The sequence below is a fragment of the Athene cunicularia genome (genome assembly GCF_003259725.1).
Source record: "Athene cunicularia isolate RWA chromosome 1 unlocalized genomic scaffold, athCun1 chr1_part2, whole genome shotgun sequence".
Taxonomy (NCBI): domain Eukaryota; kingdom Metazoa; phylum Chordata; class Aves; order Strigiformes; family Strigidae; genus Athene; species Athene cunicularia.
The window spans coordinates 74,565,471-74,578,139 of record NW_020799092.1 but is presented as its reverse complement, the minus strand read 5'-3'; positions in this window follow the sequence as shown (position 1 = coordinate 74,578,139).

Sequence of the window (12,669 nt, the reverse complement as noted above, 5' to 3'; positions counted from 1 at the left end):
AGGATTATAAACCCACGAATTTTCCCAGCCACAACATTTTAAGATGTGAAGCTCAAACTATAGTGTAGCTAGGACCAAAGTTTCCATATAAGTTTAAGATAAAGTAATCAACTAAAAAGTGCATGTTGCCTGGCTGAAGGAGATACTTAAAAAGAAAAAGCATGTTCAGAAGGTTAGAGAACATAGTCAGTATGTTAAATCTGTAGATTGCCCTCTGCATTTGGAAATTGTATTCTGGATTGGCAACAGTGGATCAGGGATTCTGGAGCTTCTGAGAGCCAGTAGTTAGTAGGCTGATGTGAGAGAGAGTCAACTACACATAGGAGATTCAGGCTCTGGAAGGTGTATCCAACAATTTAAAAAAAAAAAAAAAAAAAAAAAAAAAAAAAAAAAAACCTAAGTCATTAACGAAATGACTGAACTGATCAGGAACCACCGTATAGGTTTACAGACACTACCTGAAATATCTTCATAGCCTAGCAATGAATTGTTAACTGTGGTGTGAGGATTTTGTTTATTCAGCCGATAGTGACTTTATCTCATCCTTTCATATGACATACCTAAGCAGCTCCTCTCTACTTATCAGAATTAAATTTAGAATAGTGATTTCTTCAATAACTTTCATCTTCTAAAGAAAAATTTGGTCTCAATAAATCTTTTGACATATTTCTTTATTCTAACATATTGTTTTTCTAAAAAAAATCTAGCTAATTCAGGTCTTCATTGCCACCACATATGTCTTTTTACTAATTGCTGTTCAATATTTCCCTCTTACGAGGTAGCCTGCAGCACATCCCATACCTTTGTCTTTCTCTTTTTACATTTATTCAGAAATACTCAGTATCTTTTACCTTTTACTATCATTTCATTAATAAGAGCATATATAAACTCTTTTAATACATAGAAAAAAAAATCTTAAATTTTCCTCATATATTCATTCCTTTTGTGCAAATATTCCATTTCTCTGACTTATTCTAATGTGTCTCTTAAATGATAATACACAATTTTGATGACGTTCCAAGATTTTGAATTTTTATAATTACTCCTTCTCCCAGGACATGCCTGCATAGATACATGAACTACTCATCAGGTATGTCTCGTTTTCCTACAGCAGTTTTCATCAAGTTTCTATGGTTTTGGCATCCTCCTTGAATGTTATGAAGCAATCTTCACCAAGTTGCTTGGTGATGATGTTCTTGTGTACTCTTCTCTTGCTTCATCAGCTAACGTTCCTCAAGGACCTTCCTCAATGAACGCTGTCAAGGAAGCTCAGTGCCAGAATCTAATGACTTCTTCAATAAAATCTTCCATAAGTAACTCTAAAAGGTTATTATTTGCCTGTGTATGCTTATACCATTGCATTCATTTGGGAGAATAGACAAAAACATCTTTTCTTATTCTGATGTCTTAACCTTTGTTCTCAGAATTTCATAGTTATTTCTAATTGATTTAAGGTCATTGATACCAGTATGGATAGCAATTTAGAGTAGCACTGAGGTTTTCAAGGTCTTTCCAAGACTTTCAAGGTCATTAAATACAGATACTTGGGCATGTTACAGCAGATTCTATTTCCAATTAAAATGGTGAGAATAACAAGAAGATTAATTGCTTTCTGTGGAGCTATTACAGATTCTTATCAATGTAATTGAGCTCATAATCTGGCCCTTTGACAGGTGAGTTCATTTATGAGGAGTGATTTCATTGTTATTGTTCCTGCCACAGTACTTTCAGGAAAAAAAAAAAAAAAAAAAAAAAGAAGAATTCCTTGATTTATTATTCTCACATTTCAAATCCATTAAAAATATGCATAAAAATAATTTCCTCTAAAATAAATGTTTACTGAATTTCCTTTCATCTCAAATAAAAAGATTTCTTCTATCTCATTCACGTTGCTGTCAATATGCAACTAATAGATGGAAATAAGTGTTCTCATAGATGTCAGTACTGATACTTGGTGAGCATGGACGAGTGTCTCCTAGCAGAGTAAGTGTACTTGGGCAAATTGCTTGATTTCTGCAGCCAGACTGCCTCTGGTACTGGACCCATTTCAGCTGTTTTCCTGATTTAGCAAAACATTCCTCTATTCACTGTATTCGGAAAGATTCTAAATAAAGCTAAATAAATTTTGCACCGTTTATTTTAGACTGGTAACGACTTTATCCTGCATGTTTTAATTTTCTGTTCAAGTCTTAAAAAATCCCAGATTAGAATGGTTTTATTAAAATTCAAATTTTAAGACAGGATGTGAGAAGACAGAACCCGTAGTCCTATAAATGACTGCAGGAAACTATTGGGTATGTGTAGCCAATTGCAGTAATACAGTGTAGAGTGGGAAGCTCTACATGACAAAATTTCTCATTTGTATTTCTCATTGATCTATGTGAACTTAATGTTATTGAGGGCTCCTAGGCTTTATTGCAGTTACAGTATAGCATAATGTTTGGAAAACATTTGGAAAATATACTTTCTTCTTTCAAAAGTCTTGTTTTGTAGATCTGCATACTCTCTCACTCCTAGCTGCAGTCAGTTTCTTAAAATCCCAACTCCTAACTGAATGCTTTCATAACAATTTAGGAGTTCAGAAAGAAGGTCGGGAGCATATATATTAATTGTGTCTGATCCTCTATTGATATACTGTCTCAAATGGCAAAAATAAATATTTTGTGACATCTAAGGTGTCCTAGGACATGCCCTACTGCTGCGGCTCCAGCAAGGAGTGGCCTTTCATAGATCCCTGTAACATTTTCAAATCCTGTGAAGATGTTTTCGATACCGTGAGGAGTCTCAGTTTGCACAGGACACCTTAGGTGGTTGCTGATTTCAAGGTCTTAGTTTAAAAAGTCAAGTTAAGGGATCTACTCAATTTTCTCTAAACTGGATCTATTTGGCCAGTTACATTTTGTTGCAGGCTTCACTGATCACACTGAGAATTCTTTAACTATAATCAGATCTTATGCACTTAAATCACATTTGGACAGCTACAGAGAGACACTTAAGTGTGGGTGCCTTAATCCGAGTCTCACTCTAAATGTCAGATGCTGAGATCTGGAAGGGTTTTGATACTTTCTCCCGCTATTCTCAAAAGTATAGTAATAAAATTTGGTCTACTTAAAAACATTGAGTTTTATTTTGGGACTGGAAACAATTGCATGCCTCAGTATTAATTGCAATGGTCACCTATGATTAAATATAGAGATTATGACATGTCCATTATTAAAGTGTTTTAGGAACAGGCCAAGAACAGAATTTGCTAGAAACGCTATGGAACTAGTGGTATTGTAGCTGTGACATTCATAATATGGCAGGACAAGGTTTTCTAGGGAGAGGTAACATCTTTCTTTATACTTAAATCTCTTTCATGGTTAGAAAAATGGAAGTCCTAAGAAGATTTGTTTTTATGTGTTGCTAGATTAAAAACATTGTGACAATATCGTGCAGGTTGGTGCGGTTTGTGTGTTTATTTTTTGCTTTGTTTTTTTTTTTTTAACAAAGTTGTGACTAGAAAACTACTTGTGGTGCCTCCAAGGGCCATTTTTTCAAGATTTGTATCATAAATCTAGAGACTGTGGTGCCTAAGAAAGATGTTCTGTTTGTTTTATTATCAAACTGTGTTTTTCTAGATCACTTAAGGTAATTTCAGAACACATACTTTAAGAACCTAATTTCTGCTTAGGCTTCACTGAAAGCATGTAAATGCTGTTTTGGAACTTGCCTTTAGCTCATTATACATTTTAATGCAAATTTGAAATAAAGTTTTGGTCTTCCTCAATTAGGTTTACAGAACTTCAGTCTGATTTCAACCTATCCTGAAATAAATGGCATAGCACCCAAGTGATTTAAACCAATGGTTCAGTTCACTGTATAAGTCCTGTAACTCAGATGAACTACCCACAGGAGTTCTACTCGAAGAAGGAGCAACTCACAGAGATGAAGAAATAGAAAAGATGAGCTGGAGAAGCTTTAATGAATTCATATTTATGTGCTATTTGCACTATTATGGACTCAGCTTTTGCACAGTTTGTGCGGTGTGATCCACTGCAATTTGATAAATTGCAAAGACAGGATCTGACCTCAGGCCCATGTCCCCAGATTCTTCCCCTTCCTCTACATCATGGCTAAAGAAACTTCAGTCTTCTTCACCCCCAGTCTCAACCCGCTCAGTAGAGCAGCAGCTTTTCACTTCCTTTGTGTCCTTCACTCTTTAGACAAAACTGCTCTCATCCTCCCTGACAGCTGCCCACACAGCAGCTAAATGAGGTGGCAGTCATTGATAGGTCCCAGCATCTTCACTCCCTATGGTGGTTTGACCTTGGCTAAATGCCAGGTGCCCACCAAGTTGCTCTATCACTTTCACCTCCATTCCCCCTTTTGTCTCAACAGGGCAAAGAGAGAAAGAAAATAAGATAAGAAAAAGAAAAAAACCCAACCCTTGTCAGTAAAACAAAAGCAGTTTTAATGGAAGCAAAGCAAAGGTCCGCACGTGGAAGCAAAAAAGAAAATATATTTATTCTCTCCTTCCCATGAAGAGGCAATGTGGGGCCTTCTCAGGAAAGAGGGCTCCAATACGTGGAGTGGTTGCCTTGAAGGACCAAGGATCATTCCCCCTCTTCCTCCTTTCTCCCAGCTTTATACTTGAGCAGATGTTATATGGTCTGGAATATCCCTTTGGTCAGTTGGGGTCAGCTCTCCTGGTGGTGTCCCCTCCCAAGATCTTGCCCACCCCGTCCCACTGGGGGGGAAGGTGTTGGAAAGAGCCTTGGAGCTGTGTAAGCACCACTCAGCAGTAGCCACAGCACCAGGGTGCTATCAACACCCTGCCAGCTCCCAGCGTAAAACACAGCACAAGGGCTGCTATAGGAGAAAAACAATTCTGGCTAAGCCAGACTCAGTACACTCCTCCATAGCACAGGCTGTCTTCCTCTTCTGCCTTTTTGCAACCATCTTGTTCATAAATCTTCCTATTATTCTCTTGTATCAAGAACAATACCTTCCTTCCTGCCCTGAAGCATTATCCATAGAAGCAAGGCCATCCAACCCCATCAGTCAAATATGCCTGGTTCTACCATGGGAAACCCAGCTTCTGCCATGGGGAAGATGCAGAGGAAGGGAACAGGAGATAGGACAAGTGACAGCAGCAGTTACTACTGCTGGCAAGAGTCACCGTTTACTAGCAGAAGCTATCATCTCCCATTCTCACACCATGAGCAGCAGCAGTCTGGCCATTTCTGGCCAGCTGAAACAGGTACGGGAGACAAAAAACATCTTTTCGGGCAGAGATTATGGCTGCAATAGTCACTATCCTATGCCTATGAGGGAAAAAACATTGGACTCTAAAGAAACATTTTGTAGGCCAAGTCCACCTGCAGAGTGCTAACGGGTCTGCACTCATTTTCAGTACTACTTGCCCCAGAGATCAGTAGAAATTGCTTGTCCTCATTCAGTGACTTGATTAATATCTGAAGAAAACAGATCTGTATAGACTGAGATGGCAGTGTGTGGGCTGAGTTAGTGACAACTACTCCCTGACTTCATGGTAAGGTATTTCAGAAATGATATCTGGGCATTGCATGAAAGCTGACAAGAGCACTAGAACTGACTGGTGCTTGGTAAAGTGGGAAGGAAGAAAATGTCTTCTTTATTACTATTATTTTCCCTTAAGAAGGCTTTTTCTGTGAGCAGAGATCCCAGATGCTTTTGTCACACTTAGACAGGAGTAGGTTAAGTCTCAGGGTGTCAAAGAATGGGGCACGTTCACAGGAGGGCTGTGTTGTGCTTAGGCCCGCATTCATAACATCCACCAAAGTCATTCTGACTGCACAACTGCTTATGTTTTACTGATTCTTTTTACTTTTTTGCAATATTAAGTTGCTGGGTAATGTCTGTAGTAGAACTAGTAGAGAGATGTGTGTGTCCTGACTCTCAGCTGAAGCTGCCACAATCTTTGCCCTTTGTTAAGTGTTGAAGTGATCTGGGACTGCTTGCTCTGATGCACACTGTTCAGTTGACACCATGAATTATCATTATCCATAGAAGCAAGAGATAGATATTGATCAAACATGGCTTTTGTGCCTTAAGTTGTAAAATCTGATTTATCACTTCGGCCTGGACAATATCTTACTTAAAATCCCCTGTAAGTCTGCCTTTTAATATTCTTTAAATGAAATAGCATTTAACCTGAAGAAGATGCATTGAACCATGAATGTACAAAAGATCCCAATCTGGAAATTGCAAGACGTTGGCTTGCTGCCTAATTTCTTACCAATGCCTAGAGCAATCAGTCCTAAATGGACCCCATATGTAAATATTTTTGCCTTATTTTTTCTGTTTGGCAAAACAACTATATAGACCTCACGTGGCATGCTAAAGATCTGATTAGCTTCCTATACATACTATTTTTTTTTTATTCTGGACAACTCACATTCTGTGTGAAAAGTCACGGTCATGTTTTCTCCCTTCAGAGATGTATGCACTCAATTTTCTATTCCTCCTGTTATCCATTCTGTGACATCAGACAGAAAAAAAACCTCACTAGAGGGTTTGTTTCAATTCATGAGTGTTTATGCCAAGACTGTACAGCATTTTGTGATAACATTAATTCTAGTGTCTTGTGTGGGGCTACTATCACAGAATCACAGAATCACAGAATCACAGAATCGTCTAGGTTGGAAAAGATCTTGAAGATCATCTAGTCCAACCATTAACCTAACACTGACAGTTCCCAACTACACCAGATCCCTCAGCGCTATGTCAACCCGACTCTTAAACCCCTCCAGGGATGGGGACTCCACCACCTCCCTGGGCAGCCCATTCCAATGCCCAGCAACCCCTTCTGGAAAGAAATGCTTCCTAATATCCAGTCTAAACCTTCCCTGGTGCAACTTGAGGCCATTCCCTCTTGTCCTATCGCTTGTTCCTTGGTTAAAGAGACTCATCCCCAGCTCTCTGCACCCTCCTGTCAGGGAGCTGTAGAGGGCGATGAGGTCTCCCCTCAGCCTCCTCTTCTCCAGACTAAACCCCCCCAGTTCCCTCAGCCGCTCCCCGTACGACCTGTGCTCCAGACCCTGCACCAGCTCCGTTCCCTTCTCTGGACACGCTCGAGTCATTCAATGTCCTTTTTGTAGTGAGGAGCCCAAAACTGAACACAGGAATCGAGGGGCGGCCTCACCAGTGCCGAGCACAGGGCTCAGATCCCTTCCCTGTCCCTGCTGGCCACGCTATTGCTGACACAAGCCAGGATGCCATTGGCCGCCTTGGCCATCTGGGCACACTGCTGGCTCCTGTTCAGCCATCTGTCAATCAAAAAATATCTGTGACACCATTCAAAGTGTCAGAAACATTTTTCTGGGAGCAGTGTGATTTCAAATTCAGAGTAGCTAAAATACTTTTCCCCTGTATTAGTGATTTCATCAGAATTATGCCCCAAACCAGAAATCTCCCTAGACTTGCAGAAAAAAACCCTTCATTTTTAGACAGCGAAAAGGTGAATACTACTGAGTGCAATCCCTAATCTGAATTCTATGTTTGTGTGTTTCATGGTTCCTAAAATATCCCTGTTTCTATTTTGGTGGTATAGACCCTTCTTTTTAACGTAAGCTTGAACCAACTGAAATAAATTGTGAAGTAGAACAATTAATTTAATTGAGATTCTTTTCCCAAGTAACATTGAAATAATTTGTGATTTGCTTAGTGCTTCAGGCAAGGAGTTTATTTCTTTGTCTCTGTAGCTGTGCCCAGATATAACAACAGTTACCCCCAAAGGGCAACATCTGTCTTTATTGCAGTCATTATATCCACCCTGTGCTCTTTTAGAGAGTACAAGTCTAGCTGAACCTTCCTGGCACGTAATACGCAGTTTTTCTACTACAGCCATCCATCCTGTTAAGAGTACTGCAGACAATATTTGTAGCTGAGAGGGATTTTTATTTTTTAGTAAAAGACAGATATGGGTCTTTGTCCTGCAGTGTTCACTCCTGGATGTGTAACTAGATTCTCTGAGCTGAAATGTCCTCAGTAAGCGTGTGGGAAACATCTCCAGGACTAAGTGCATGAAAGACATTAATTGCCCCGAGGTGCTGCATCTGGGACCCACACACCCTCTGCCCATGGCCCAGGAGAAAGGTTCAGTCTGTGCCCTCGGCCCTTGCCTGAGACAAGTTGCATATATCCCTGTGCCTGGTCCTTGACTTGTTGACTGGATCAACCGCAGACCTGACTCATTGCTTCAAGTTTGTCTGATGCTCACTGGGCTGTCCCAGACCTGTTGCTGTCACCAGCCCTGCTCCTCTCAGATGCCACAGAACTCTTCCCTCTCCATGGGGATGCCTGGGGGGGGGCACCCACAGCTCCTGGCTCATCATCCTCCTAGAGCAGCCATAACCTTGCGGCTCCTGACACCTGACATGATGGTATGCCTACCCCGACAAGACTTTTTAAATTCAGTTAGGGACCCTTTAGTTTCTCAGAGTTAGTTAAATCTTGATTCAATATCTGAATGATTCTACCTCAAACATACTTCACTAGCCTGACTCTGGCAGACGTTTATTTTCTCAAACCCGTTCAGTTAGCAAAAAATCAAACAAATAACTACAAAACCCTTTCATGTTATTTAGTATGAATCAAAGCAATATATTATTATCAGATGTGCATTACTCAGATTCATAAAGACTAAGCACAAACAGAAAATTTTATTTCATGAGGGAATGAAAGCAGACAGACCTCTGCCTAAGTGCCAGAAACATCAACAGCCTTGAATTGCCAAAATGAAGGGAAAAGACGATTGATGGATGATTCCAGCTAAGAATTTACTTTTCCAGACTTTTGACAGCCCTAGTGAATGAGGCATAGCCCAGTAGGAGACAGATCATCTGTAAAACATACACGATGCAAGCAACATAACTTCCACTAATGGAAATTAAGAGAAGCAATTGTTCAGGCTATTGAGTCCAGGTGTACCTTGCTGCAAGGTCTAGAAAAGAGAAATTATAATTAGAAAAGGTGAAAAGCATCTCAACTATTCTATTCTGGATCGAATACGAGAGTGACCTATGAAGCCATGAATGAATGGGCTGCCTGTATAGGGAGTGCTGAGTGATTGTTTCTCCACAGCTCATAGAATGGGGACATCCACTGAAACAACCAGGTACCAGATTTGTAAAATAGATTAGATCAGCAGCAGGAGAGGTGCCACTTGTAAGTTTTTCAGATTTAACCAGTGGGTTTCACTGAGGCAAGACCTCACTACATTTGCACTAGTTTTATTTCTTCTTACTTCTTAAGTTTGTGATACTTTCACTCCGGAGACATTTTAACTCCAGAGAGAAATACTAGGTTAGGGAATCCTTAACGAGGGAATCCTTCCATCTACTCTGCAAAATGCAGAGAATAACACAAAAATTAAATATGGAAGATACATGATGGGAACCAAGAGACTCCTTGAGTAATTATTGCATCAGAATCAGGGAATTCACAGACTGCTAAAGATATTCAGTGAATATGTGGGTGTCACATGAGGATTTAAAGACTTACCAAAGGCCACGAAGCATATCTTCAGGAGTTCCAGGTGTATCAAAATTTATTTTGTTACTTTAAATGTCAGTTCATTCCATCTCCAGATTTTATCCCATTATTATTCTCTACTACCATTCAAGAAACAGGAGACTTCAAATTATAAACAGAGGAAATCTAAATTTTCAAAGCATGTTTATACAATTCACACAGTGCACAGCAGGACCATGAAAATAATTGTCAAAAATAACAGGGTTCAAACAAGGACTGGATGTTCATGTAGATAATGAGAATTAAATTCCGTGGGATGGCTATAAGCCAACCACTAACGGAAAATGTTAGCAAGAAATTTTCCTCATAGGCTTTCTTTTATCTCTCTTTGAAACACCTGAAACGTGCTACTGGCTGAGAAAAAATATTCACCTAGCCCAGTATGACAATTCCTAAATTCCTAACAGTCATAAAGCTAACACTTTATGAGAGTTTTATCGACCCAATGTGTGGCTTGTTTTTCAAGGCCTTCCTTTGCTTTTATTGTCCCTGACAATGTAGCTATTTTATTTATGAAAGCCAAGTGAAAGATGAGAAATTCACACATCTGACGTGTTCTTCACACTCTCTCAACTTGATAGCTTTGTTTTTTTCTGAAGAATGTCAGTATGAGCATCTTTAGGTGCAAACTCAATACACGTTCTGATTTCAGTCACTCAGCAGGGTTACAAAAACTACACGCACCTGGAGATGAACATGACTATAATTAATGGAAGAACAGTATATTTAGACCTAGGTCTCCTTTCCTCATACATTTTCTCTTTTCTCTCAGCTCCAAAACATCACTGCTGACCACGCTAGTGCTGACACAAGCCAGGATGCCATTGGCCTTCTTGGCCACCTGGGCACACTGCTGGCTCCTGTCCAGCCAACTGTCAATCTCACACACACACACACACACACACACACACACACACGGTTCCTCTCTGACTGGCAATGGGTCTATAGAAGTCAATATGAGTGTCTCCATTGACTTACTCTTTAAACCAGAATTTTCAGGTGCCAGATCTTAATCCCACTGGACATAAACCAAAGCTCTGCTGATTTCAGAGAGGTCAGAATTCTAGATGTATAACAAGAAGATAAAAGGTTTAGCTACTGTCACAGTGTTTTAAATGGAATAGGAGAAAATCAGTGGGGTTTATTCTTGTCTATGTACAAGAAATGTCATTCAATGAAACTAACTTTGGAGAACTATTGAGTATATAGAAATTGAGCTTATATAGAAAACAAGGGCATATATGAGGAAGCTACATGTACTTACAAGTTAGTGAAATAGCACTATAATAAATTTCAACAGAATTTTGTGTTCATCATCAAAAAGACAAAATATCATCATTTTTATATTTTATATACCAACTGTCACAATTTTACGGTTGCTCAAAAACACAGTCCTAAGAACATTGAGGAGCTGAGACCAGGAAATATTTACATCACCCATCTATAGGCAGTTAATTTTGAGGGCTGAATCACTAGGGCTAACTCTGCTTAGCTCTAATCTTCCAAGGGTTCCCAGGCGGAAGCAAAACAGCATCTCCAAACAGTGTTTCGGAGAAGGAGCCTGAATGTCTCTAAATGCATCTCCACCATCAGTGGCATCTCTTCCTTCCCCTTTCTGTTCCCCTTGAACTCCCCACCTATGAGCACAACTTTCCCTCCACGTAAGGATTTGATTTTGATTGCACCTAGTCCGATCTGACTACTCTTATCCCTGACTGAGGAAAGGTCTGCAAGAGGCTTATCCACAACAAGGATGTCATAAGGCAAAATACAGATGTGTAATTTCACCCACAATTTCACAGAAGACAAGTCTGAATTTTACAAATGATGGAAGCATGAAAATATGGGTTTTTCTTTAGCCCACTGTGAGTAGGTTTTTCTAGAAAAAAATAAGAAGGAAAGGCAGAGGGCTGATTTATCTCACAGTAAGCCTGGCCCATTAATTCTACCCTGTCCTTCTCAGTGCAAACAAGACTCCCTTAAACCTCACCAGGGCATGTCTGATCCTCAGATTTCAGGTTGCAGCACAGACTTAGACCAGGCTAGTACAAAGGGCATCACTTCAGCTCCTGATCCCTGCCGTCAAGCCAAGCTGAAATTCAGGCAATTAACTTTGTTTTAAGCAGAAAATTAAACGGGCCATTCAGAGCAACCAGAACAGAAACAAAAACTACCTTAGGCCAGTATCAACAATACCCCAAGTGACAGAATAGTGGAATCATATGATGGTTGAGGTTGGAATGTACCTCTTGAGGTCATCTGGTCCAACCCACTGCTCAAGCAGGGTCACCTAGAGTCAGTTGCCCATGACGGTTTCCAGACAGTTTCTGAATATATATAAGGATGGAAACTCCACAACCTCTATGAGCAACCTGTTCCTGTGCTCAGTCACCCTCAGATTGACTGGCTCCATCCTCTTTGAACCCTCTCTTCAGGTGTTATATACATTGGTAAGATCCCCCTCAGCCTTCTCTTCTCCAGGCTAAACATTCCCAGCTCTCTCAGCCTTTTCTCACAGGAGGGGTGCTCCAATCCCTTAATCACCTTCATAGCCCTTCATTGGACTCTCTCCAGTACGTCCATGTCTCTCTCATGCTGGGGAGCTCAGAACTGGACACAGTACACTCCAGGTGTGGCCTCACCAGTGCTGAGTAGAGGGCAAGCATCACTGCCCTTGACCTCCTGGCAATACTTTGCCTAATGCAGCCCAGGATACCATTTCCCTTCTTTGCAGCAAGGGCGCATTGCTGGCTTGTGTTCAATCTGACATCTGCCAGGACCCCCAGATTCTTTTCTGCAGAGCTGCTTTCCAGCTGGGTGGCCCCCAGTGCTCACTGGTGCATGGGGTTGCTCCTCCCCACGTGCAGAACTTTGCACTTTCCCATGTTGAACTCCATGAGGTTCCTGTTGCCCCATTTCTCCAGACTGCTGAGGTCCCTCTGGATGGCAGCTGAGCCTCTGGCGTATCAACCACTCCTCCCAGTTTGGTGTCATCAGCAAACGTGCTGAGGGTACACTGCCCCATCATCCAGATGTTCACCAGGGCTGGACCCCATATTGATCCCTGAGGTACACTACTAGTCACTGGTCTCCAACTAGACTTTGTGCCACTGA